Raw genomic sequence first — 24,125 nt, 5'->3', positions numbered from 1 at the left:
CCAGGCTAGCTGAAACTTCCATGTATAAAAGCGGTTTCTCATTAACAATAAAACATTGGCAAGTTTTTAATATGGCTCATTTCTCAGGGGATTTCTCCTGTTCTGCTGACATACAAACTAATATTAATTCTGAACAAAGATACTGTGCTACTGCAGTAATGTCCCTTTGGGACATTCCTGCCATATTTTAGTGTTTGACATGTTACATATGCCATTTTCTATTTATCTCATTCAAGTAGTCTGTGCCCTCCTTTCAGTCTTCTATGAGTAAAACAGCACAGTTACTAGGAATTATGGGATAATTTAAGGAACATGATCTAGCCAGTTGTTAGTAAGCAGTTCTAAGCACCTTCATACACTGACTTTGTAAGTTGAGCCCTTCTGTTATTGTGTGGGTTTTTAATTAAAAGAATTAGTAAAATTATTTTCTCTCATATTTTGGTGTATGAAAGGCTGTTGTAAAAATGGGGAAATTGCCTGGTAGATACTGAGAACAAAACAGCTGAACTAATCTTAGGTGTTAATTGGAATATTAACAATTCAAAGATAATTTCTCTCTCTCTTCAAAAGATTAGTTGTTCTTTTCAGGATTTTTTTTACAATGCAAGCAAATAAGTGTTTCATTTTTTAAAAATACAGAATATCTATCCTCCATACTATGTTTTCGTAATGTACTGGTCTGTTTGGGTTTTTATTTCTACGTATCTACATGGATCGTAATACATTAAAACACATAAAGGAAAATGTAATAATATAAATCCCTTTAAGTATATTAAATATAAATATAGTGCATTTATTTTGAAATTAAAGTTATTTAATTATACATTCATTAAAATAATTTCATAAGAACTTTTCCTGTGATAATTACATTCTTGAAATATTCTCAAGACAAAGCATTCTGTTCCTCTGCTTTTACATAGTTAATTGTCTTTGTCTGATCAGATGAGTTTTTTTCAACCAGTTTACTTCTTCATGTGGTATTCATGTGGTATATTTCCACTGTTGCTGTTGGTAATGCAGCAATCTACATGCTAATATTACTCTGCACGTTTGCTGAATTTCACATCAACATAGGGACGTTAGCATAAGTCATGGTTGGGGAAGCTACGGCCCTCCAAGTATTGTTAGACTACAACTCCCTTCAGCCCCAGCCAGCATAACCACTGGTGATGAGAGCTGTAGTACAGCAACAACTGGGGGGCGGCAAAAGTTCCTTACACCCGGGATAGTGGCTTGTTGCTATTTGTGACTTCGTGTTAAAGTTGTGATCCTTATGGCTTAACTGGATGTGACTAGGGAGATCTATGATTAAGCCGATTTTACTTCAGGAAAATATTAAATAATCCCAGAATGCCACTTTTTCAATCTGCAAAGGTCAAGCAAACCAACCAGTCACAGAAATTCCTAATCATGTATGCCGCACAACATGTTTAGTTTATCCATTAGGAAACCAAGGTTTGCCAGGAAAAGGCGTTGCAGCGGCAATGCCTGCAGGAAACGATCAGAAGCTGCAGCAGGCAGCTCTTCATATTTTGAGTTGCCATCAGAACCTGGGTGATCTCTTGCTGGAGGTCTTGCAGAGCAGCGAGGAGTGCTTTCCGTCCTGCCGGGAATACCACCAGCAGTTTGGGCACCGGCCCTGCCCGGACTACCTGCTCTACCATCCACTGTGCTACTACAACTGCGACGGCAAGAGCAAGCCGCCCCAGCAGATGTGCCCATGCACTGTCTTGGCCCCGTTTGCACCATCGTCCGCGCCGTGGCCTGTGGCTTCTTCGATTCCATGCTGCCCAACAACGACAACGAGCTGGTGACAACTGGCCAATCAAGGTCTACACCTACCCGGTCTGTTTGCTCCACCTGCAGACGTAACCGGGGAGTCGTTTGGTCAGCCTGAGAGGAATTTACGGTGGCACCCAGCGCCCTGGAAGAGCTGCAAGACTATGAGGCCTGGGAGCTACCGCTGCGCATCAGAGGGCCCACGGGCCAGACCAGTTGGTTGGCCTGCCGGTTGCTGCTGCCCTGCTTCCACTGTACCAGCGGCATTGTCGTCGTTGTCATGGGCCAGGGCATGCAGACGGTGACCTTCAGCATTAAGCTGTACTACCCTTGGCCTGAGCTGTAGGCCATCGCCGTTTCGGACTGGTGTACCGCTTCTTGAAATAGTTGTAAGTTCAGGTGAGACAGAATGCCTTTCCTGGATTTTTTTTCTTAATATAATGTTATTTGGTATTTAATTTAATTTTTTGTACAGTGTATTGCTTATTGATGTATTGCTTTTTTGATGTATTGCCTTGTTGATGCATTTTTATATTTGTGCTTACTTTTTCTGTAAGCTGCCTTGAGGGCCTTGTGGCCGAAAGGCAGGGTATAAACAAACATTAACATAACATAACGGTGTCTGAACACACAGTTGGACTCCTCCCACTGCCTGCCTCATGCCCATGTGTATGTGTGTTTTGCCCCATCCCTTTAGAGGAGGAGACATGGAAACCCTGAGGCCCGTCCTGCCTTCTGTTTAAGCCAGCTGTTCCTGGTAGTGATGCTTGGAGCTAAGGTTGTGCCACAGATTCCAAGGTCAGCATTCCCTAGTTCTTGCCTAGGTACCTGTACTGATTTCTTGCGGTCCAGACATAGGGTAGACTCACTGTTACGCATGTGTGTGCACCTTTCTCTTCTGAAAATAGGGGAGCACAACGCTAATCAAACCCTCCCCCTTTTTACTGTAAAATCAGATGGGATCAGATTGAGTAATTTTTTTTTTTAAATCAGCTTCAAAGAGATTTTATAACTGATCGGCAAATCAACCCATTCCTCTTCCAAGTGTGGCTAATGGAGATGCATTGCTGTAGGCAACTAGTGTGTTCACAGCCTTATAATCAAAGTTGGGCCCCACTTGAACCCATATCCTCTCTGTGCCTTTTTTTGGCATGTGGAAGCAAAGATCTTTGATGATGTGCTTTCTCATTCAAAAAGCAGACAAGCATTCAGGCATCCCTCAATCTGCTCCCCCCCTCCGCATTACTGCAAAGCTTCAGTCATGTTAGCTATCTTATTAGTTATAAGATCTTGCTTTTCTTAGGCTATTTCAGCTGTTTTGTCTCTACATCTAGAGCCGGTGGGAGGAACCTGAGGCCCTCCAGATGTAGTTGAACTACTACTGGCCATGCTGGTTGGGGCTGATGGGAGTTGAAGGCCAACATCTGGAGGGCCACAAGTTCCCCTTCCCTGCTCTGGACTGACATTTGTCTCTGCTTCTGCTGTAATCCAGAATCAGTGAATGATACTTGGATGTTGTGTTTTGCATTTGAGCACTCATAGTTTAGTAGCCATGTTTAGTTTGTGGTTTGGAAGCATTTTCATGAGGCCAACTTAAACGAAAAGGTTACTGAAAGCAAATTAAGTAAAAAAATAATCTTGAACTCCAGTTGTTAGAATCACAGAACAGGCAGCCAAAGCTGAAAACACTTTCACCATCTTAATCAGGTGGCCTTTCTTTGGGTAGCCTTAATTTTTATTTTTAACTCTAGGATTTTATTTCCAATGACTGAACTTCTTTCCTGCCAATGTGTTACCCTTTGTTGTGAATAAGAAATTTATTGTGCAGAATGAATGCTGGAATAGGACAAGGGATTTGGTTTCCTTTTTTTTTTATTCCCCTGATAGAAATTGGTTCTGCAAAACGGAAATTTGCCAACTTACATGGAAACGAAGCAAATCTGTTTACAGAACACTCTGCTTCTTAATATAATGAAACCAACCAGGGGGAGGAAAATGCTGTACAGCATCAAATAAAGAGCTGTTTTAATGGGGCAGTGACATTTTTCAGAATTTTTAAGTTTTTGTTAGTTTCCTGCTCGTTAGCTATTTCAGGATAAGAATTTCTTGCTGGGAGTGTGAACAAAATGACTTTACCAAACTCTCATACTATGTAATATGCATAATTTCTGTCTAGAACTATAGAATAATTTCTTAGCAGAAATTAGTCTGGGAGAGAGAATGACAACCTCTCTTGCATGCATATGTTGAGCATTTTGTCTGATGCATATATAAAGGCTTGTTTTTCTAGAAGAACAGAATGACCTCTAGAGGGAGCTATCTGATTGGGTCACCTTTGCTAATGGTTTGCTATGTCTTTTCCATAAATGGCCCTACCATGACAAAATTTGACAACATTGGCTCTATAACGATATTATTAGCTGTGACGTGTGCACTTTTATCATGGCTACTTGCGGATAAGAGCAAAAGAATAGACCAATGGCAGCACTGAAGAATTTGTTGTGTGTAAGTAGTCACAGTCAGCCAAGAATGTTTTATTTAATAATAAAATGGACACTTTGGGGGAATATATTTAGTAACTATTAAACACAATGACAGATACTCTGTGCTTATTGTTTTGATGTGAAATACTTTTGTGCTAGCCCAAAGAATGCATATCCAAAGATGATGAGTATATTGATAAAATGTACAATATTGGGTTAAAAGTTAGACTTCAGAATAAATTGTTCCAGGAACTTTTCCCACTTCTTTTCCCACTTTTTTTATAATGTAGAATTCATTGCAATCAAGATATAGAGATAATTCCTTTATCAAAAATGCAAGATTGGCATTCACGAAATTTTGCTATTGGATCTATGGAAGTCACCTGAATAATGGAGACTCAAATAACAAGTTGCTGTAACTGGCAACACTGAGTGTAACTACAGTAGTTTATTTGTTTACATTTGTAGTATTTATTTTTGCTTCTATATTGGGGGGGTAGTTAATTATCTTTATTTTTTGTGCTGTTTATGAATTGCTTTTCCAAAACGATGCTGTAGCAAGAGAGTAGTTTTTCATGAGTGAAAGTTGTAAAATAGCATGAAATATTTTTGTGTCTTTTTAGTGTGCGTCTTTTTGGTTTGTGTACACGAGTGCCCCACTTCTTTTATTCTGATTGTCCTCGATGCACTGTTTTTGTTTGTTTGCATCCAAATAGCTTCAAAGGTAAGCAGAGTTGCCTTTCTAGTAAAATAATTTTGAGGATGTGAAATCCATATTCACTGTTTTTTGCAAGGCGTGATGGTATTTTTTGTTTTTAGCCAGGAGAAAGGCAATTATGCACAACATCCCACATCCCTTATTGATCTTTTAAAAATAAATTTTACTCTAGGCATTTTTTCCCAAAACCATGAGAAGAATGAAATCTTTATATGTGGTGAGTGGGAGAGTCCTCAGCCCATTGCTTTGTATGTGGCATGTATGGAGGGTGAGTTAATAATTTTTGGAGCATTTTCCCCAAACTCTTGTATCTGTAACATATATATAAGTATGTGAAAGACTCAAATATCCTAAAACTACATGTTTTGAATTGCTAATAAATCTTTAATATTGTAATGAATAAATGTAATACAGTTCCAACTTTACTTAATACATGTAAATAAAAATAAAAATCAGTGTTCAGGGACGACTGGAAGAAATTTTTCAAATCGGCTCATGTCTTCAATATATCCTTAGATAGATATGGACAATATGTATGCAGTACTCAGTCAAATATACCTGTTTAGAATTTCTTTATGTTCTTTGTTTTCCTAAATATGCTGCAATAGAGCCAGATCTGGAATTATCCAGGTGAAGCTGGAATGTTTAAGTTTTGAAATAGAAGGAAGATAGCTTTCCCTTGTAGAATGAGATAACAGCTTGACATTTCTGTAGTATTTCCAGGGTAAGAAGTGTTTTACAAATATTATTTAATTATTGTCGAAACATTCCTAAAATAGTTTAGACTTGTGATTTGCCCAAGACTGCCCAGTGAGCACGAGTCAGGCTTTTGGGTGCTCACACTGCTAATACAAGATCTGACACTTGCTGATGCAGCTATTCTTTGCAGTGGCTCCTGGTGAAAATGGGAATCAATATCTCTGTGAAGCTCGGTTGCACTGGAACTCTGCATATGAATTACATGTCTGTTTTGGCCCAGAATTACATGTCTGTTTTGGCCTTACTTCAGGTAATGAATACAGTGCTATTGCCAAAGAATCTGAGAAAACTACAGTGGTTTAAGCTCAGCCTCATTAGTGGAAGCTAGAATGGTTTAAGCCAAACCTCCTTCCATAGCAGCAGCCATCACAAGCAACATAGTAAGTGAAAAAGCCTAAAGTCCCTGGAACTTTTATCATATCTAAACCCTTATTTAGCTATTAATTAACGCTGGGAAAGTAACATTAAGGTTTTCTCCAGCGACCAATCCACTAGTAATTTGATTAAGTCTAAATGTGTATTTCTTGACAAACATCTCCACTTTTCTCTGTGGCTGTGAGTTCGGATTGGTCAGAGACTCCAGGTGACCTGCCTGCCCTCTTCAGCAGAAAAATTATATCAGCAGACTGTTCGCTAACCATATCTTTTGTCCTTTAATATTTCTTATGCCCAGGCCTGTCCTTAATGGTAAAGTCAGTTGCACTCTGCGGAGAGAATGATTCTCTACCAACAAAATGCAGAGTAATATGGGTCTTACCCCACTGAAGGACCATCATGTATGAAGGATGGTGGTTTTATATCCCACCAGTTGACACCCTAAACTGTGGAAGATCTGGCTACTAATTCTTCCTCAGACAGTATTACAGATTGGTTTTAAATTGGTATTATAAATTAGAAACCCAGCTCTCCATCTGGTTAGGTATCCACCAAAGGATACAGGATTAAATGGAGTCTCAGCTGTCACTCACAAAGGACCATCAGTTTCCTGAGGCTGATGCTTTTTCCCTATAAGGCTTGCATCAACTTTTCCTGAACTCTGGCTTTTGATTAGGGGAACCTGAGGACCAGGACGCAGACAAGATGTAACAGTTGCCTCCTCTGATGTCTTCCTACTTCCTAAGGTCATCTGCACGCTACTGTCACTCTGGTCAGAAACTTTCCTGGAGAACCACCTTCTCCTCACAGCTGGCTCTTACAGCTTTTGTCTTCAGTGATATTAGCTCATCTTCACCTCTTCCTAGACTCATTTTCAGACCACACTGATCTTGGGTAATGTTGTGACTGCCCTTAGATACAGTTTCAGTCAGTGACCTTTTAATTACTCCTATCTCTGCCTGCTCATTCGTTTTATAAACTAGTGAGAGCCAACAGAATGTTCTTAAATGGCCTTGAAAGTGTGACCTTTTGAATCTTCCAGTCTAATAGATATATAAGCTGACAGGTCTAACTCTGAGGTCTGTACATCTACCTTTATAAGTGTAACAATTGACATCAGGCTTCATACAGTTATGACCTTTTAACTTCTCCCTGTTATTTAAAAATGCAACAGTATTTAAAATGTATTATTACTACTTTCAGCTATTCAGATGCATAGAATAGAGTACAGTACCATTTTCTTGCATCTGCAGGTAGTTGGACTAGATGACCATTGAAGTACCTTCCAACTATATGATTTAAAGATGGCCATTAGGATTTTTTTATTTCTGACCATTTGGTTGCCATGTTACCAGAAATTATATTTGGATGGGTTTGTGGTGACATGGTAACTAAGTGGCTACCAATGTGTAGCCACCTGTATTTCTCTCCTTGGAGAAAAAATTGAATAGGCCATGTATAAAGGAAGTGAGAAAGACTTATCCAGATGTTTTAGATTGTAGTCCATAGATCTGGTTGCAAACATAAAGGTTCCATGAAAATAGAAGACTTAAAACAGAATGCGATGTGCATAGTTGGCAGGCTAAATGAGCCCATGCAGATGATTTCCATTCCGTGCAACTAGATAATATTCACCCTTTTTATTTTTATTTTAAGAAATAGTGTTTCACTGAGTACTGGAAGAGGTTGATGACATTCTACAAAAGCCAACTACTGCCCTGTGGAAGCCCCGTTTCATAACATTGTTGGTGTTCCTGCTTGGAAAGACCAAGTGCCCCCAAATTTAAGCTGGTCTCCTGCATTGTAACATGTTGTATTAACAGCAGATTCATTTATTTCCTAATTAACAAAAAGTGTTCTTTTTATTTAAGCCATCTGGCTGAAGAGCATGTTGTTTAGCTGCTTGCCATTACAGATTGGAGTTACACAGGAAAAAGATGTCTCAGTTCTTGTTTTGGCTTGTGTCTGGGTTGATGTCGTAGGTGCATTATCGCGCATGCTTGTTACTGCAGCATTCATTCCTCATTGACTGCAAAAATGTGTGCTAAAATATTTCTTTTTATGAACAAAACGGGTATAATGTTTACAGCCTGCTTCATGCTACTCCATCAATTACAATTCAGACTTGCTAGTCTCTTTGAACACCAACATAACAATCTGGAGCCAAGCTTTTTAGATGACCCTCCCCTCAGGAATGACGCCATTGCTGTAGGTCAAAGGAAAAGAAGAACCAGTCATCTTAAGCCCAACAATGAGCAGGTTTGCTATCCTCCCTGCTCTTTTGGCTTGAGCTGTTCAGACTGGAAAATACAGAACCATGATCTCTCAAGCTTTGTAAATGCCAAAGCCTTCAACAAGGACAAGACGCCCTTTGGAGAAGTTTGTACAGAAATCCACTAGTTGCAAGGAAGATTTACAGTAATCATCACATAGGACACAAATGCCCCATGGAAATTATTCCACAAGAACAGCCTTGTAGGAACTTATATATCTACATAGACAGACAAAAAGGAACATCCAGGAAATTCAAAGGAAAAGAAGTTGAAGGCTAAAGAAAATGCTACAAATGAGGTATTGCCTTTTCAAGTAGAAACACACTCACTGTTCTGCCAGTTCCAGTGCGTCTCCACCTTTCTTTTCTGAATACAGGGACACACAATCTTAGTCAAACACAGTCCCTTTTAACTGTAAAACCTGGTGGGAGCAGCTTGAGTATTTTTTTAAAAAAAATCAGCTTCAAAGAGATTTCATAACTGATTGGCAGATCAACCTGTTCCCCCGTGTGGCTAATGGAAACTCTTCTGGTGACTAGAGTGTTTATAGCCTTCAACAGGAACCACAAGGAGGCCACCAACAGCAAAGCTATCTAAACAATATTGATTAGGTCTTGGAAGGTAGGTTTCATGTCCCACCACAGCAGCTTGGAAGCAGACAGGATTGGGTAACACAAAATGCCAGTGACATCCTTGACTGTAGAGAAGGGTCCAGATTTGAACCAAATGCAGTGAGGATACTTCTGAATTGCATTCACTGCTCTAAAAATGTACTTTCATCCTTATTTTGAAAAACATCTCATTTTTAGCCTGGACATTTTGGCATGTAGGCTGCAAACCAGTGCACATCTACTCAGAAGTAAGCTCCATTGGTTCAATGGGACTTACTTCCAGGTAGGTTTGTATTGGATTGCAGCTTAAGTCTCTGCTGACTGATATTCTTTTAATGCTGTACTGAGAGACAGCTGCTGTATAAAAAGGTACAATGATAAAAAGCATGATCTAAGATTACTCATCCCTACCAAAAAAAATGTCAAATGAGGAAAGGAATATCTCTTGGATGGGTTTTGCCTTCTGTTTACAAAGTACAGAATTGTCTACAAAAGCTCATCTGATGCTTTGCTTTTTAAAAGCAATTTCATGCTAAAAGAGACAATATTCCATCTTCTCTGCTTATATGTTATGGGCAAAGCAGTCCAACCCTCCGAGCCACTATGCTGGCGGGGGCTTGGATGGAGAGGAGGAGTTCCTCTACTAGCCTCCATTGGCAGTGTAGTTCTGCCATTGATGGGGAAGGCTTGACACAGAGGAGCACCCCAATATGCCTGCCAAAGAAGTGGCAGGTGGAAGCTACTGCTGGCAGCATCTCCACCAGTAGTAGCCAGCAGAACCCTCCCAAATGAAGCATGTGGGGTGGGGCAGCACTGCTGCCATGATGTGATGGTAAGGGGCCTGATTTAGGCCTCTTTGCTACACCAGCTCACATGAACAATTACTTCAGGTGTGGATGCGGTGCTGCCTGTGTTGCTCCATTGAGCCCCACTGCTGTCGGCCAGGAGGTACAATTGCAGCATGAACTTTTCCCCATTCAGTAAATACTCACATATTGCACAATAGGGCTCAGCTGCTACTATGCCAGAAGAAAGACTAGAATCATCTTGACTACCACCTATTTACCTACTCCCATTCAAAGTATTTTCTCATAGTTTGTGCTTCCCTAAGAGTAAATCCTCCTTAGAGACTCTACTTACGGCATGCATATGTTTGTGTTCATGCTAGCTGAGGCATATTAGCTGAATCATGATGTGTATGTTCATTTTATGTGCAGAAAAACCAAACCACTCCCTCAATAAAGATAAGCAGGCCTTGTGTGTGGACTGAAATAAAGTGTGTGTGTGTGTTGACATTAATACAGAGAGCGCCTGTGACAGTCATTTTTGTATTTGGATACCAGCAAATCCAAGAAAGGGGGGAAAGAGACAACTAAAAATCCTGTTATTTTATTTATTTATATCCAATATTTATAGACTGTTGTTCACCATAAGTTGTTACAAAGCAGTGCATCAATCAATATGGTATTCAAAACAACAAAAACCACAGGCAAAAAAAAACATAAAATAGGCATAGTACAACTGACTTAAAATGCCTGCTGGTATGGAAAGGTCTTTGTCAAGTGCCTGCAGCTCAACAGGGAGGGGGCTTGTCTGATCTCAGCTGGAAGGGTGCCACAGAGTGCAGTATAAAATTTAGGAGATAATCCAGTCTGACCTCTATACCCATCTTACAGCCCTGCACATTTGTGAGGAGGCTGACAGGGAAGGGGGACTGACAGTTTAGGAATCTCCATCCATTTACATGACTAGGGATGCATATGTGGAACTTGGGCACCTTCTTACAGTTTGGTCAAAACACTTCTCACCAAACGATTGTGAAACAGAAGGAGTTTTCCATTGTTCTCTAGCATGTAGCACGACCCATGTAGCACAAAGGAGGAGACAAAAGTACTAGGAATTATTTGCCGGGATCAGCAAAGTCCTCCATTTTGGGACACAGCAAACGCGGAGAAGCAATTATAAAATGTCCAGCAAGACTGACTTAAAAAGATAGAGAGCACCAGTTCACTATTATATCAGTGAGAATAGATTCCATTTTGGATAACACTACCCTACTGTAAAAACAGATGGGGAATACACAGTTTCCCCGTAGAGTAACTTGCTCTTTTAAAAAATAATATTGAGGGTTGAAGAAAAATATGGAGTATTAGGGAAGTCTGCTGTTGACCTTGTTTTATTCTCATTTCATTATCCTCAAGATAAGTCTGCTCTGATTCAGATATATGACGGTATATCACTGAGGTGCTGAAATGTCATGCTACATGTTCGAGCAGTAACATGTACAACATAAATGAGGGAATTCAAGCTTTAGTTTTAAGAACAGTTATTCAGGGCTAGCTTCCTGTGTATTGAGAAATGATTAGTCATCTTTCTATGTTGTTGTTGACAGATTCTTCCCAAATCATTCAGTCTAGTTAGGCTTTTCCTATGAAGACGCTGCCAGTCTTCAAAAATTTGGAGATCAGTTTTGGTAGATTTTCTTTGATTGTAAGAGGAGGCCCCAACTCTCCAGATAAGATTTGGGGTGAGGGGGAGAAGCAGGGTAGAGGGGGAATTGTTGAAAATTGTCTGCCTCCCTTGTTTTGCTGATTAATTATTTCTGTTGGCAGATGGGCAGCATTGGATACCACCTACTGATTGATTGTTTAGAATTGTTTTACCAACACTTAAAAAATGGATTGGAATTTTGTTGGTCTTCCTTCTTGAGTTTGTCAAGGCTTAAGAATAATTGGTTGTATGTTTAAGTTAACGTGATCGGTCAGATAGAAAAATGAATGCACCATTCTAAATCTGTCCAATTTTGTAAGTGGTGGATTTTTGCCTTTTAGGATATCTAAAGTTGCATGAACTGTAGCTAGAAAATGCTGTATTGTTACATCACCCAAACAGAATGGGTTTCTGCTTTTGGACAACATATCTCTAAAATTCCTGGCAGATGGATATTGCAGGAGGTTAGGAAGGATTGAACAGTTTGACAAACACAGCCTTGGAGAACCTCCTCTGGAATTCTAGAGAGGGTTTTCCAGCTAGACTTAGTCATTTCCCCCCCTCAAATGTCTTGGCATGGCTGATCACTTGAGAGTGGCATATGGTATGAACACGCTCTGAGGGACAAGTCTCCCGGATGGCAAACTGCACCATGCAAAACAGACAGATGGTGGCTTATTCAACCTTGGAGAGTTGTTTAATCCTACATTACTGGCAAGGCCTGAGTGTAAAGAGAGACAGACACATAACCCTAATGGAATCCGAAGCAAAGATGTGATGAGTTCACTCACAAATTGCCTAGGACTGAGACTGCAGTAGAGTTGAATTGATATGCTTGTATACAAGAATTTGTGAACATCTCAGATTTGATTGTTTTGAACAATATCATAAACAGCATTGAGTTAAGTCAGCACTTGTTCTTTGCTCTAAAATTAAAAGGGCATATTTGAAAAGCCACTGATGTAAGTGCCTTACCAAGTACAATAATTCAAATTGTTCACTTGGCTGAAGAGTTGTTTAGCAGAGTGATACATTTCTCTTCAGTAGTCTGCTCACATTTTAAAAGGGCAGTATTCAGGGCTCAATTTATCTCACAAAAACTATCAGCTTTAAAAATATTCAAGTAATGTTTTCTAAAACAAAGTTTTCCTATGCAGAAGGTCCTTCTTATGGGTGTCCGGCTTCGAAATGCATAATAATAATAATAATAATAATAATAATAATAATAATAATAATAATAATAATAATAATAATAATAATAATGACTCTTCTGCTGAGATTACTACACTTTTTGCTGAAGATTTTGTTGATGTGGCATCCTTGGAATATTGGAGATTGCACACTGAATTTTTTTCTTTGTGTCCTTTTTTCAGAATATTTCCAATATATGCTCAGCTCCAGAGCACTGATTTCCACTTGAACTGGTTTCAAAGGTGTACCGTGATTTTCCTATGTCTGCCTTGGTAAGTAGACATTCCACAAATCACTTTCCATTTGAAACAGATTCTTCACTTTTGTTTTTAAGCAGCCCTGCTATCCTCGGTTGTTTTACCCATCCTTTACAGCAGCCCTAGCCAGCTTGGCATACTCCGACTGTTTTGGACTACTCTGACTATTTGAGGCTGACAGGAGTAATAGTCCAAAACATTTGGAAGGCAAACCTGGGGACCACCAGGCCAGGGAAGGCAGCTCTAGGTTGCCAAATCACTTCAAGATCAATAGCTTGAAATGCCTTGCTAAGATTTTAAAATATGGCTATTAGAATGATGATAAAGATAGCATTTCAAACAGTGAAAACTGTAATTTTCAAAGTACACTTCTGGTCATATGGATATCATGGCCTTGGAATCGGAGGATATAGTGCTACTGACTAAGGAACCAGACTTGGGTTCCAGGCTCTGAACTTTATGCTGGTGATCAGGGAACCACTGAACGGCATGCAGGAGACTGTGAAACTGATGCCGCAGCACCAGGACCCATAGAATTAGAGCAAGAACCCTCCCAGACCCATTCATCTGTGCTCAAAGCATTGAGTGCCTCCCACACTACCTTGCCAATCCAACAGTGCACATAGCACACCAGACAGAAGGCCATGGAATGTAGAAGTGCCTGTGTTTATGCCAGAGGACTAGTCTGTACAATTCACAGGCAGAATTAGGTCAGAACTTTAGGGAGGTGTACTTGAGACTAGAAGTGGGCTCCATTTCTGCAATACTCTGATTTGGCATCAGTTAATTATTATTTCTGATATTCTCTGTCTTTGCAGAGAGAACTTTGAACTCTCTGCGCCTAATTTCTGATTCATTCTTTTTTTCACAATTCGCTTTGAAATCATCCATAGTGTGATACTGTTATCAATCTACTTTCTATGTGAGCTCTTCAAATGTGTATACCTTTCACTGAGTCAATGAAATGTTGATTGTAAATGACAGACAGAAAGCAGCAGGGGGGAATGAGGTGTTGATTATAAGTAGGGGGGAATGAGGGATTGATTGTAAGCAGCAGAGGGGGAAGACACTGACTTGATTATCTGCCTTAATCTGTCTGCTCTGCAGTCCACTTGAACAGGAATGTAAACAGGCAATCATTACAGAGTTCAGAATAAAGTTTGATACCAGTGGAGACTCGTGAATAAATAGCAATTATAATATTGATAATTCTCTATAAAGCATATATATATATATATATATATATACACACACACACACACACACACACACACACACACACACACACACACACACACACACACACACACACACACACACACACACACACACACACACACTGGAGACTGGAAAAATTAAAAGATAAAAGGAGGAAAAAGGAATCGGATTGTTAACGACCACCAAGGGGCCAGAAAAACAAAATGTAAGGAGGATTCCATCCCTACTAGAGAGACAGAGCTAAAGGGCCTCATTTCACTACCAATCCTTGTTGGAGCAAGTTGCTCACTAGGCGCTTTCCTTGTGCTACAACAGCTGACCTGCCTTGACCCATGGACTCCTCTGTGGGACCAGAAGAGTGGACCTCAATTAAATCACAAAGATAAAAATATTTTTAAAAATAGACTTTACAATGAATGTTACAAAGGAAACTTTCTAAATTCTAAGGTTAATGAGATAAATATCTAATGGACATTAGCAACTACATATAAAAGGAAGAAATAACTTTTATTCATGCCAACAATTTGTAGTAGAAATTTTGTTGTGGGGCATTATGATGCGCCTCTGCGCATGGTAAGAGAATGAACAGAGCTTAAGTCAGGTATGGGTTCAAATAGGCCACAACTTTATTGATTACAGCAGGTATGTGGGATTAGCATGGCATTGGAGGCAGAATCAACGCTCCCTCAAACAACTACTGAGGAGAACCTGGGAGCTGGGCAGTGTAAAATGGACCCAGTGTGGTGTGTGCAAGACACCTGGATTTCCCCAGCAACTGGAGATATGTGGCTTCAGATCTGCCCCCCAAACTCAGGCCATAATATGACAACCATCCCCAGACTCCTTTTGGGGATGTCGCTCTTATGTTAATTATCCTGCCCAATGCCATTTCCGCCATTATAAAAGTTGTGACAAAGTATAGATGGCGCCTAACTTTTTTTGCTATTCGCTGAGAGAAAGGCAAAAAAACTCTGGGAGAAAAAAATTCATTTCTGACCCTCTTAAAACAGTGACCATTTAATACCTCAGTGGGAGCTTTTATCCCAAGGGTGGGTGGGCTGGGTGAAGCCTGCAAGGAAGAGGATCCAAAGATGTTGAGATTCCTCCCCCTCCCTCACCTAGGTCAGCTGTGCAACCCCACAATTGGGTCCCGGTGTGTGGCTATGTCGGGAATTCTGAGAGCAGAAAAAACAGGTTGCTCCTGTCTAAACTACTAAGTACAAACCAAAGTGTTTTCTGGATAGCAGAACTTAGGTTAGCTTTCCTCAAGGCAGGCAGAGTACAGCATGGAGAATAATCATGGGACAGGAAAGCAAGATATTTCCAGGCTCGTACATATGCCAGAGTGTGATTGGCTGCTTTGTCATTTAAACTTGCAGAGAGATGTATTCAGAACTACTAAATCAAGAGCTAGAGTGATGCATTGAGGAAGAAAGCTTTCTAATTTTTCCTGTAGTAAGGCACACCTGCCATGTGAGAGAGAACATCATCCAGCTCTAACTGATGTCTAGCTACACCTTCCCTACAACCCCCCTCCAAATATTTCATTACTAGTTTAGTTCGGTTATCAGATGAAAAGGGTATTCTCCAGATCTGAGAGAAAATTTTGATTTTATTTTCAAGTTAGCTGATGCTACAAGATTATTCTGACTTTTTTTTTTAGAAGGACAAGAACCTTAGTAGGATGACTTTTTGAATGCCACATGCAAATTGTGTTACTTCAGAGTCCTGTTTGCTGCAGCAAATGAGAAGAGTAAGGACTGAAAGATTTATCAATTTCGGTTCTCTCAATTTCTCATTCTTCCAATATTAAATTCAGTTCTCCACAATTCTTCAGCAGTTTGTGATTTTTTTAAAAAAAACCTCATGAAAATTCTTCAGCATTCTAGTGCAAATTTTTCCTAATCACATTTTTGTAGGCCATTTTGGCTAATGTACACATTTTTAAGCCACTTCTCATCATATAATGTATTTTTGCATGTTATTTTCGCTCATATATTCATTTTTATTAATATTTCCCCCAATACACAGTATGCATTTTTGTTAACATTGTTTGGTTGGCAAACTGCATTGCAAAATTTGAATAAGTTCAAATTTCGAAGGATGGCTATGTTTTCGTTCTTATAGTATTTTGGAAAGTGTGAATCTGCTAGATCTGGCTTGAAATGTGAACTGAACCAAAATTCTCACCCATCCCTATAGAGGAGTAATGGAAGGAAAGAAACCAGCAAGTGGTAGGTATAGGAGCTGTATCCTCTCAAAGCATTTAAAGGGACAGGCACCATTTCCAGGTTAAGAGCTGATAACTCTACTCTCTCTTAAACTCAGAATCTCTCTTTATGGACACAAACCCGACAGAAACAGAAAACAGCTTCTGACTCTACAGTGGCCGATCAATATGCACATGTTGCCTGTTTCATTTTGTAGGCAACAAAAGTTTTTCATTTTATAGACTGGTGGCCACAGCCTCATTTTGAAATGTGCTTCAAAAAGGCATATATTCCATTCCTACATTCTACTGAATAACCAAGAGGGGCAGCATTTAGGACAGGAGCCAACTGTCTGTAGAAATGTCTTCTCTGCCTACAAAAGAGACAAAAGGTTTCACGGCTTCTAGCAAAACAGACACAAGTGTGTTTTCTCAGACATATCTGCTGAAACAACAAAGTCTGTGTCAAACATATGCTTTACCAATGCTTCCTTCTCATCCTCAAGATCAGCCAAGGACAACATGAACACAAATCAAAGTGTACATTTTTATATCTCAAATAAAGTCCAAAACATGTCCAAAAATAGTCATGTAAACTATTCGTCTTTTCTTATAAGTCCATATGCCCTTCTCTATAAAGCATGCAAGGGCTTTTACGGACTCACCCAACATTTGGGGGGATATTGTCTGTCTCATGCTATTTTTATCTATTCTGTATGTCAGAGTGGGGAACTGGATCTAGGTAGAGGTCCAGACTGTAATTTTGCCCCATCTCCTGTGGGCCACATTTGACAGGTGGGCAGGGCTGACCACCTGACATCAGGTTACCTGGTTTTGTGTGCACAGTTTGAAATTAAACCATGCTGGCAAAGGCACAGCACACAAAGTGTTGGCCATCAGCTGGCCTCCAGCAACAAGCAGCTGATTGTTGGCACTTCCTTTGGGCAACTAAACCATTGGGTGCATGGCAGCATTAATTATTAATATTCTAACCCATTCATAACTCTAAAGAGACAGAGGGTCCCTACTGTTGTAGGAAATAATAGGTAGCAGTGACCTATCCTAGGCCCAAGGGTGTGGGCAGTGGAATACAGCTGCAGTGATGTGAAGGAACTCTGACCAAAAGGCAAAAAGGAATCTCTTTGCCTCAAGATTTGCACTGAAATACAGACTCCCTTCCCAACTTGTGGCTCAAAGTTCTTAAGAGCATAGTTACAAGTTGGAGCTCAGATCGCCATCTCGGGTCTCAAACTCTGCTCTTAAAAACACTTTTTTCTCTTTCAAAGCGATTTGACAAGGAGGGATCTGGGTATGAGGTGATCCTATGCTGTGGATGTATTTCTTGCTGACACTCTGAGAAAAAGTAGTTTTGCTTTGTATTTATTTATTTATTTATTTTATTAAATTTATATACCGCCCCATAGCTGAAGCTCTCTGGGCAGTTCACAACAATCATACATCAAATACAATGAACCACATATTTAGACAATTTAAAACTGCTGTCTTTGAACAATGAGGCATGAGGGAGATCTGCCAAGGAATAAGATAACATTCAGGGTCTGCACGTTCCTCTGGGACAGCTGAATTATTAATATGAAGATTGTTGCAATAGATGCCTGCATCCATGTCTTTTGGTAAGGCTTAATCAGTCAGTAAAACAAAGGGGGAGTAGTCCAGGATGCCTTTATGGTTGCCAGTTCTCCAGTTCAAAATGAACCGGATACTGGTCTGCCATAGGCGCATATCATTACATAGGGTAGGTGGGTGTGACTTAGCTAAAATGGCCTAGTGGACCAAATGGGGTGGTCTGACAGGCCTAGGTTCTTTATCCCTTCTATATGGTGTTGTGGTTGCTGGGTGACCATCTCTCCTGTTGACTGATTGCTGGCTAATAGTCCAGGATATCTGGGAATCCCTCTCTCTTCCTTTTGGAATGTGATACAGTCAGAGTCTGGAAAAGGGAACACAACAACATGCCTGCAGCTTAGATGGAGAAAAGAGAGAAACAGCTAAAAGCACTTCTGCCATTTGGATTTGAACAGAATGAGAGAGCAGAGAGTTTTCTAATTCAGGTGTAGTTGGAAACTAGGGTATGGAGGGCTGCAGAAAGAAGAGAGAGGTAGGAAAGGCCTGTTCCGTGTGAATTTAGGATCAAAGCCGCTGCTTTTTTGGGCCCATTTCTGATATTGGTACCAACCCAATGATGCATACTATCCAGGTGCACCAGTCGTCCCTTTGGCTAAGATAAAGACAGCAGGGCTGGAGATTTGGCATAAGGATGGCAGAGCTGGGCTAGGATTGCATTTGTGTAATAGGAGTAAGTAACAGAGCAATCTTAACTAGAGGAAGCTGGCATAATTTGTGCTGTCTTAAGTTACACCAGCATGGGACATCCCATTCCAAACTCTGTTCAGGAAGAATTTGACTTACTGTCAAATTTGACTGCCTTTTTGCTGTCTTAGCTTTGCCAAGTTGCTAGGTCACATGACTGAGCTGAAAGGGGTTTGAAATAGGTGTAAGTCTTTCTTTGTCCTGTCCCACTCTCACCACACTTGTGGACTTACGCCGACATATGTTCTGCTGACTGAGTCTGAGCCAGGGTGAGGGAATTTATGCTGCTGTATCTCTGGCTGAGCTCTTGAGGGACTTACGCCAACTGTGCCCTGGCTGCCTGAGTTGGGGAAGACCGATCCGCTGAATCCAGACTCTATAATCTCAGAAGATCTTAGGTTTAGATTGCACTCTAGTGTACTTTTGCTTGCTTCAAAATGGTTTGCTTCTGTCTCCACCTAGCATCGTGAGCCCTCTTTTACCTCTTTGGATTTTCTTAAGCTTCCCCAGTTTGTCTTGTAACTACTGGGTTTTTAAAAAGTAATTATCTTTCATGAACAGTAAGATACCTTACATCTCAGCATATGAAAAAGCAGACATCCTAGTCTAAAAAAGAAGTCAAAATAATCTTTGCATCTTTCCCATAGATATTAGATAGCAACCAGAGTGGTAGAGCAAAATTATACAGTTGGCATCTTCTTGATTATGATATTGGTAGTGGTAGTGGTAGTAGTAGTGGCTTTTTTCCAAAAGAAACTCAAAGTGACTTACAAACTTTAAAAACTGTTATAAAAACAGCAATAAAAATCCTAAAATACTCACAAAATACAAAGAAATAAGATCCAACTCATCCCCTCCTGACTAAAAACAGACAGAAAATTAAGCTGCAAAGGCCTTGGAGAATAAAAATGTTTTTACCTGGTGCCTAAAAAAAGATACTGATGGCACCAGGCATGCCTCCCTGGGAAGAGTATTTCACAATGGGGAGTCACCACTCAGAAGGCCCGTTCTTGTGTTGCTGCCCTTTGCATGCTGCACCCATCCAGGCTAGGAAACCACCCACTAACAATGCCTCAATCTTATCTGGATTAAGTTTCAGTTTGTTGGCTCTCATCCAGTCCATTACTGAGGCCAGACATTGATATAGCACATTCACTGCCACATCTGTAGATGTAACGAGAGATAGAGCTGTGTATCATCAGCATACTGTTGACAATGCACTCCAAAACTCCGGATGACCCCACCCAGCAGCTTTATGTTGATATTAAACAGGATGGGGGATAGAACTGAACCCTGTGGAATCCCATACTGCAGGCTCCATGGGCCCAAATAATACTCCCCAAGCACCACCCTCTGGAGACAGCCATCCACCCCCAACTCGGACAGTTGTTTGAGAAGAATACCACGGTCGATGGTATCGAAAGCTGCTGAGAGGTCAAGGAGGATTAATAGGGACACATTCCCCCTATCTCTGTCCTGACAAAGGTCATCATACAGGGTGATCAAGGCAGATTCCATGCCAAAACCAGGCCTAAATTCTAATTGAAATGGATCTAGAAAATCTGTTTAATCCAAGAGAGTGTGGATCTTTTACCTTCTTTACCTGGTTTGGAAAGATAAAGTATACTAAAAACACATTTTATGAATGTGCTGTAAGAGTATACTTTGGAGTATGGGGTTTGGAAGAGGATATTGATAGAATATCCTATCAATATTGCCTTGACTGTTTCTATTTGTTTATTCCTCTGTGTTTTAATATATTTGGTAGCAGAATTAGATGGTCCTGCTATTTAAAATGTGATCTTTTTTTTTTAATTCCCAGGCTATTCATGATGAATAATATGGGAATAATTCAGTAATAATACGAGGTTAATTCTGGTGAATTTACTGAGGCAATAGCCCAGATTAGTTTGTATGGCTAGTTACATGGGATGTATTATAAATCTTGCAAATGAAACCCTGAAATATTAAATATAACCCAATAATGAAAATGAAATCAGTGCATGATTGTATGTGAATTGGCACATTAGCTTGGTTCACACATAATAGAAAACCTTGGCTTCCACTGTTTTGATGGTTTGAGGACAAGCCAGAATTTGAAGCTATGCTTGATGGTAACATGTTTTCATTGGACATAGTTTAAACAAAAACAGTTTCCTGAGTTCAGATGGTTTGTTTTTAAGAAAGTAGAACCTTTCAATCTCCTCCTCTGATATCTTAAACACCACAGCATGTTCTTGTAGTGGTTTTCCATTACATGCAATCCGGGACACTATATCGGCATTTTATAAATAGTGCTTATAATAATGAGATGCATCACTAAATTAAGCTGCAAGCATATAGTTTAAGGTGTGTTGATTGTGAATGATGTTTAACTTGTCCCCCTTTTTTGGTCTTTTTTTCATGTGAACTTTTTCATGTGTCAAGTGCTGCTGGTCTGGACCGAGGAGTAATTTAGTCCAGCACATTAGTTAAGCCAGGGCCAGCCAGATTCCTCGCTGAACGTTTTATAAGCAGGGCATGAAGGCAACCCCCATATAACTGATGCAGAGGCAAGGATTAATGTTAGTGCAGTGTGACTTTTCCACTCTGCATTCCTACAGGTGCCCTGTGCTATCCTCATATCTGCTTAGGAGGCTTGGGCGACCTCTCCTGAGCAGATTTAGGGGGTACAGGGAAGGAGGAGAAGGGGAGAATGTTTCATTGAGCAAGGAGAAATATTTGCATTGGTAGAATACTCTCCTTAGCACTATGTTGAATGCAACCCAGTGATCTCCATCCTATTGTATACTCTCAGCCTCAGATATTCATATAAATGCTGGGTTATATTCAACATTAGTAGGCCCACTGAAATTAATGGATATGACTAATTTAGGACATTAATTTCAATGAGTGTACTCTGAGTAGAACTAACATTAGATGCAACTCATTCCCTCTGAACCTGAAGGTTCTGGTTAGCAACTGAGAACCAGACATTGATAGACATTTCCTGATTGTTAGTGCCTAATATATTCTTATTTAGGGGTATTTCTAAACCAATTAATATTTTTAAATATTTTTAATATGCTTCATGTATGACAGAGGAAAGGGCATTCCAGTGTATTGCAGCAAGAGCAGAAAGTGCTCATTTTTGGATCACTGCCCTATAACTTTTTGTAGGATGCAGTGCCACAAGTAAAATTTCCCCAAATGACTAACTGATCATACAGGTGTATATAGGATCAGGTGGTCCTTTAAGTAATGTGGTCCCAAACTGTTCAGGGTTTTATATGTTAGTAACAGGACTTTGAACATGGCTTAGCACTTAATAGGCAGCCAGTACAGTTTGCTCAGCACAGGTGTAATATATACACATCCAGCACAGGTGTAATATGTGCACATCCAGGTGCTCCACTCAACAATCTGACCATAGTGGTTCCAGCTGCAGCTTCTGGATCACTTTTAAGGGAATCCCTACATAGTGTGTGTCACAGTAGTTCAGTCATGAGGGCATCAACACATGTCACAGTTGCCAAGCGATCACTGTGCAGAAAAGGGCACAGTTCGCATACCAGCCTAAGTTGATAATAGGCACTCCTATTTACCTGAGCCTCCAATGACAGCAATTATCTAGGAACACCTGCAAACTATGTACTTGCTCCTTCAAAGGAAGAACAACCATGTCCTGAACTGGCAAAGTCCCTAGCTCCTGGATCTGGGAACCACTTCCCAAAAGTATCTGTCTTACCAGGATTGAATCTCAGTCTTTGGTCCTCATCCAGCCCACCTTTACATCCAGGCACTGGTTCAGAACACTCATGACCTCTCCCAGTTTAAATTTATGTTACAGTAGGGCCCCACTCATACAGCAGGTTAGGTTCCAGACCCCCGCCGAAAAGCAAAAACCGCTGAAAAGCAGATCAGCTGTAGCGTGGGGTTCTGGAACCTAACCAGGTGATCATGCCGGAGGAGGAGAAGATCAGCTGTAGCGCTCTACAGCTGATCTTCCCCTCTTCCAGCACAATCAGCTCGAGCGTGGGAGTCTGATCGCACTAGAAGAGGAGGAGATCAGCTGTAGCGCTCTACAGCTGATCTTCCTCTCCTCCAGCGAGATCAGCTGGAGAGCAGGGAGCTCCAGCCCCCCCTCCAGCTGATTGCCCCGCTGGTGCCGTATTAGCGGAATGCTAAAAAGCGGGGCGCCAGGAAGTGGGGCCCTACTGTATTTGCTTATTATATTTATGTCCTGCCGTTCCTCCCAGAAGGAGCACAGGGAAGCAAAAAAAAAACATTAAAAGCACTTTAAAACATCTTAAAAACAAAAGACTTAAAACATGATGATACAAAATTGGGGGGCACAGCTAATACCATGGAAGACAGAAACAAAATTCAAAGGGACCTTGATAGGCTGGAGCATTGGGCTGAAAACAACAGAATGAAATTCAACAGGGATAAATGCAAAGTTCTACACTTAGGAAGAAGAAACCAAATGTACAGTTATAAGATGGGGGATACTTGGCTCAGCAATATGACATGTGAGAAGGATCTTGGAATTGTCGTTGATCACAAGCTGAATATGAGCCAACAGTGATGTGGCTGCAAAAAAGGCAAATGCTATATTAGGCTGCATTAACAGAAGTATAGTTTCCAAATTGCGTGAAGTATTAGTTCCCCTCTATTCAGCACTGGTTAGGCCTCATCTTGAATACTGCATCCAGTTCTGGTCTCTGCACTTCAAGAAGGATGCAGACAAACTGGAACGGGTTCAGAGAAGGGCAACAAGGATGATCAGGGGACTGGAAACAAAGCCCTATGAGGAGAGACTGAAAGAACTAGGCATGTTTAGCCTGGAGAAGAGAAGACTGAGGGGAGATATGATAGCACTCTTCAAGTACATGAAAGGTTATCACACAGAGGAGGGCTGAGATCTCGATCGTCCCAGAGTGCAGGACAAGTACTAATCGGCTTAAGTTGCAGGAAGCCAGATTTTGACTGGACATCAGGAAAAACTTCCTAACTGTTAGAGCCATACGACGATGGAACCAATTACCTAGAGAGGTAGCGGGCTCTCCGACACTGGAGGCATTCAAGAGGCAGCTGGACAGCCATCTGTCAGGAATGCTTTGATTTGGATTCCTGCATTGAGCAGGGGGTTGGACTTGATGGTCTTATAGGCCCCTTCCAACTCTACTATTCTATGATTCTATGATATTAAAATAAGACATCTTTGAAAACATTAAAACATCTTAAAAACATCTTTAAAAAACAACTTTAAAAACATCATAAAAAGCAGTTCCAGCACAAATGCAGATAGATAGAGCTGGGTGTCACCAGCATACTGATGGCATGGTACACCAATCTCCTAATAACAGCTTCCAGATGTTGGCCTTCCAGATGGTGCTGAACAGCAGCTTCCATCTCCTGTCCATTGCCATACTTGCTGTAACATCTGGAG

General features: G+C 40.6%; 1 protein-coding gene across 2 annotated transcripts in view; it reads left to right on the top strand.

Moving 5' to 3' along the window:
- The window catches only part of LDLRAD4 (low density lipoprotein receptor class A domain containing 4), a 429,669-nt gene that overhangs the window by 86,830 nt on the left and 318,714 nt on the right, over window positions 1-24,125 (top strand). For both annotated transcript variants that reach the window (XM_061594738.1, XM_061594732.1), the window contains exon 2: window positions 12,862-12,951. The gene's annotated coding sequence lies outside the window, so the exon portion shown is untranslated. The remainder of the gene's footprint in view (window positions 1-12,861; window positions 12,952-24,125) is intronic.

This window comes from Rhineura floridana, chromosome 1 (assembly GCF_030035675.1).
Source record: "Rhineura floridana isolate rRhiFlo1 chromosome 1, rRhiFlo1.hap2, whole genome shotgun sequence".
Taxonomy (NCBI): Eukaryota; Metazoa; Chordata; class Lepidosauria; order Squamata; family Rhineuridae; genus Rhineura; species Rhineura floridana.
Note: the sequence above shows the minus strand (reverse complement) of the source record. Positions and strands in the feature narration are given on the sequence as shown.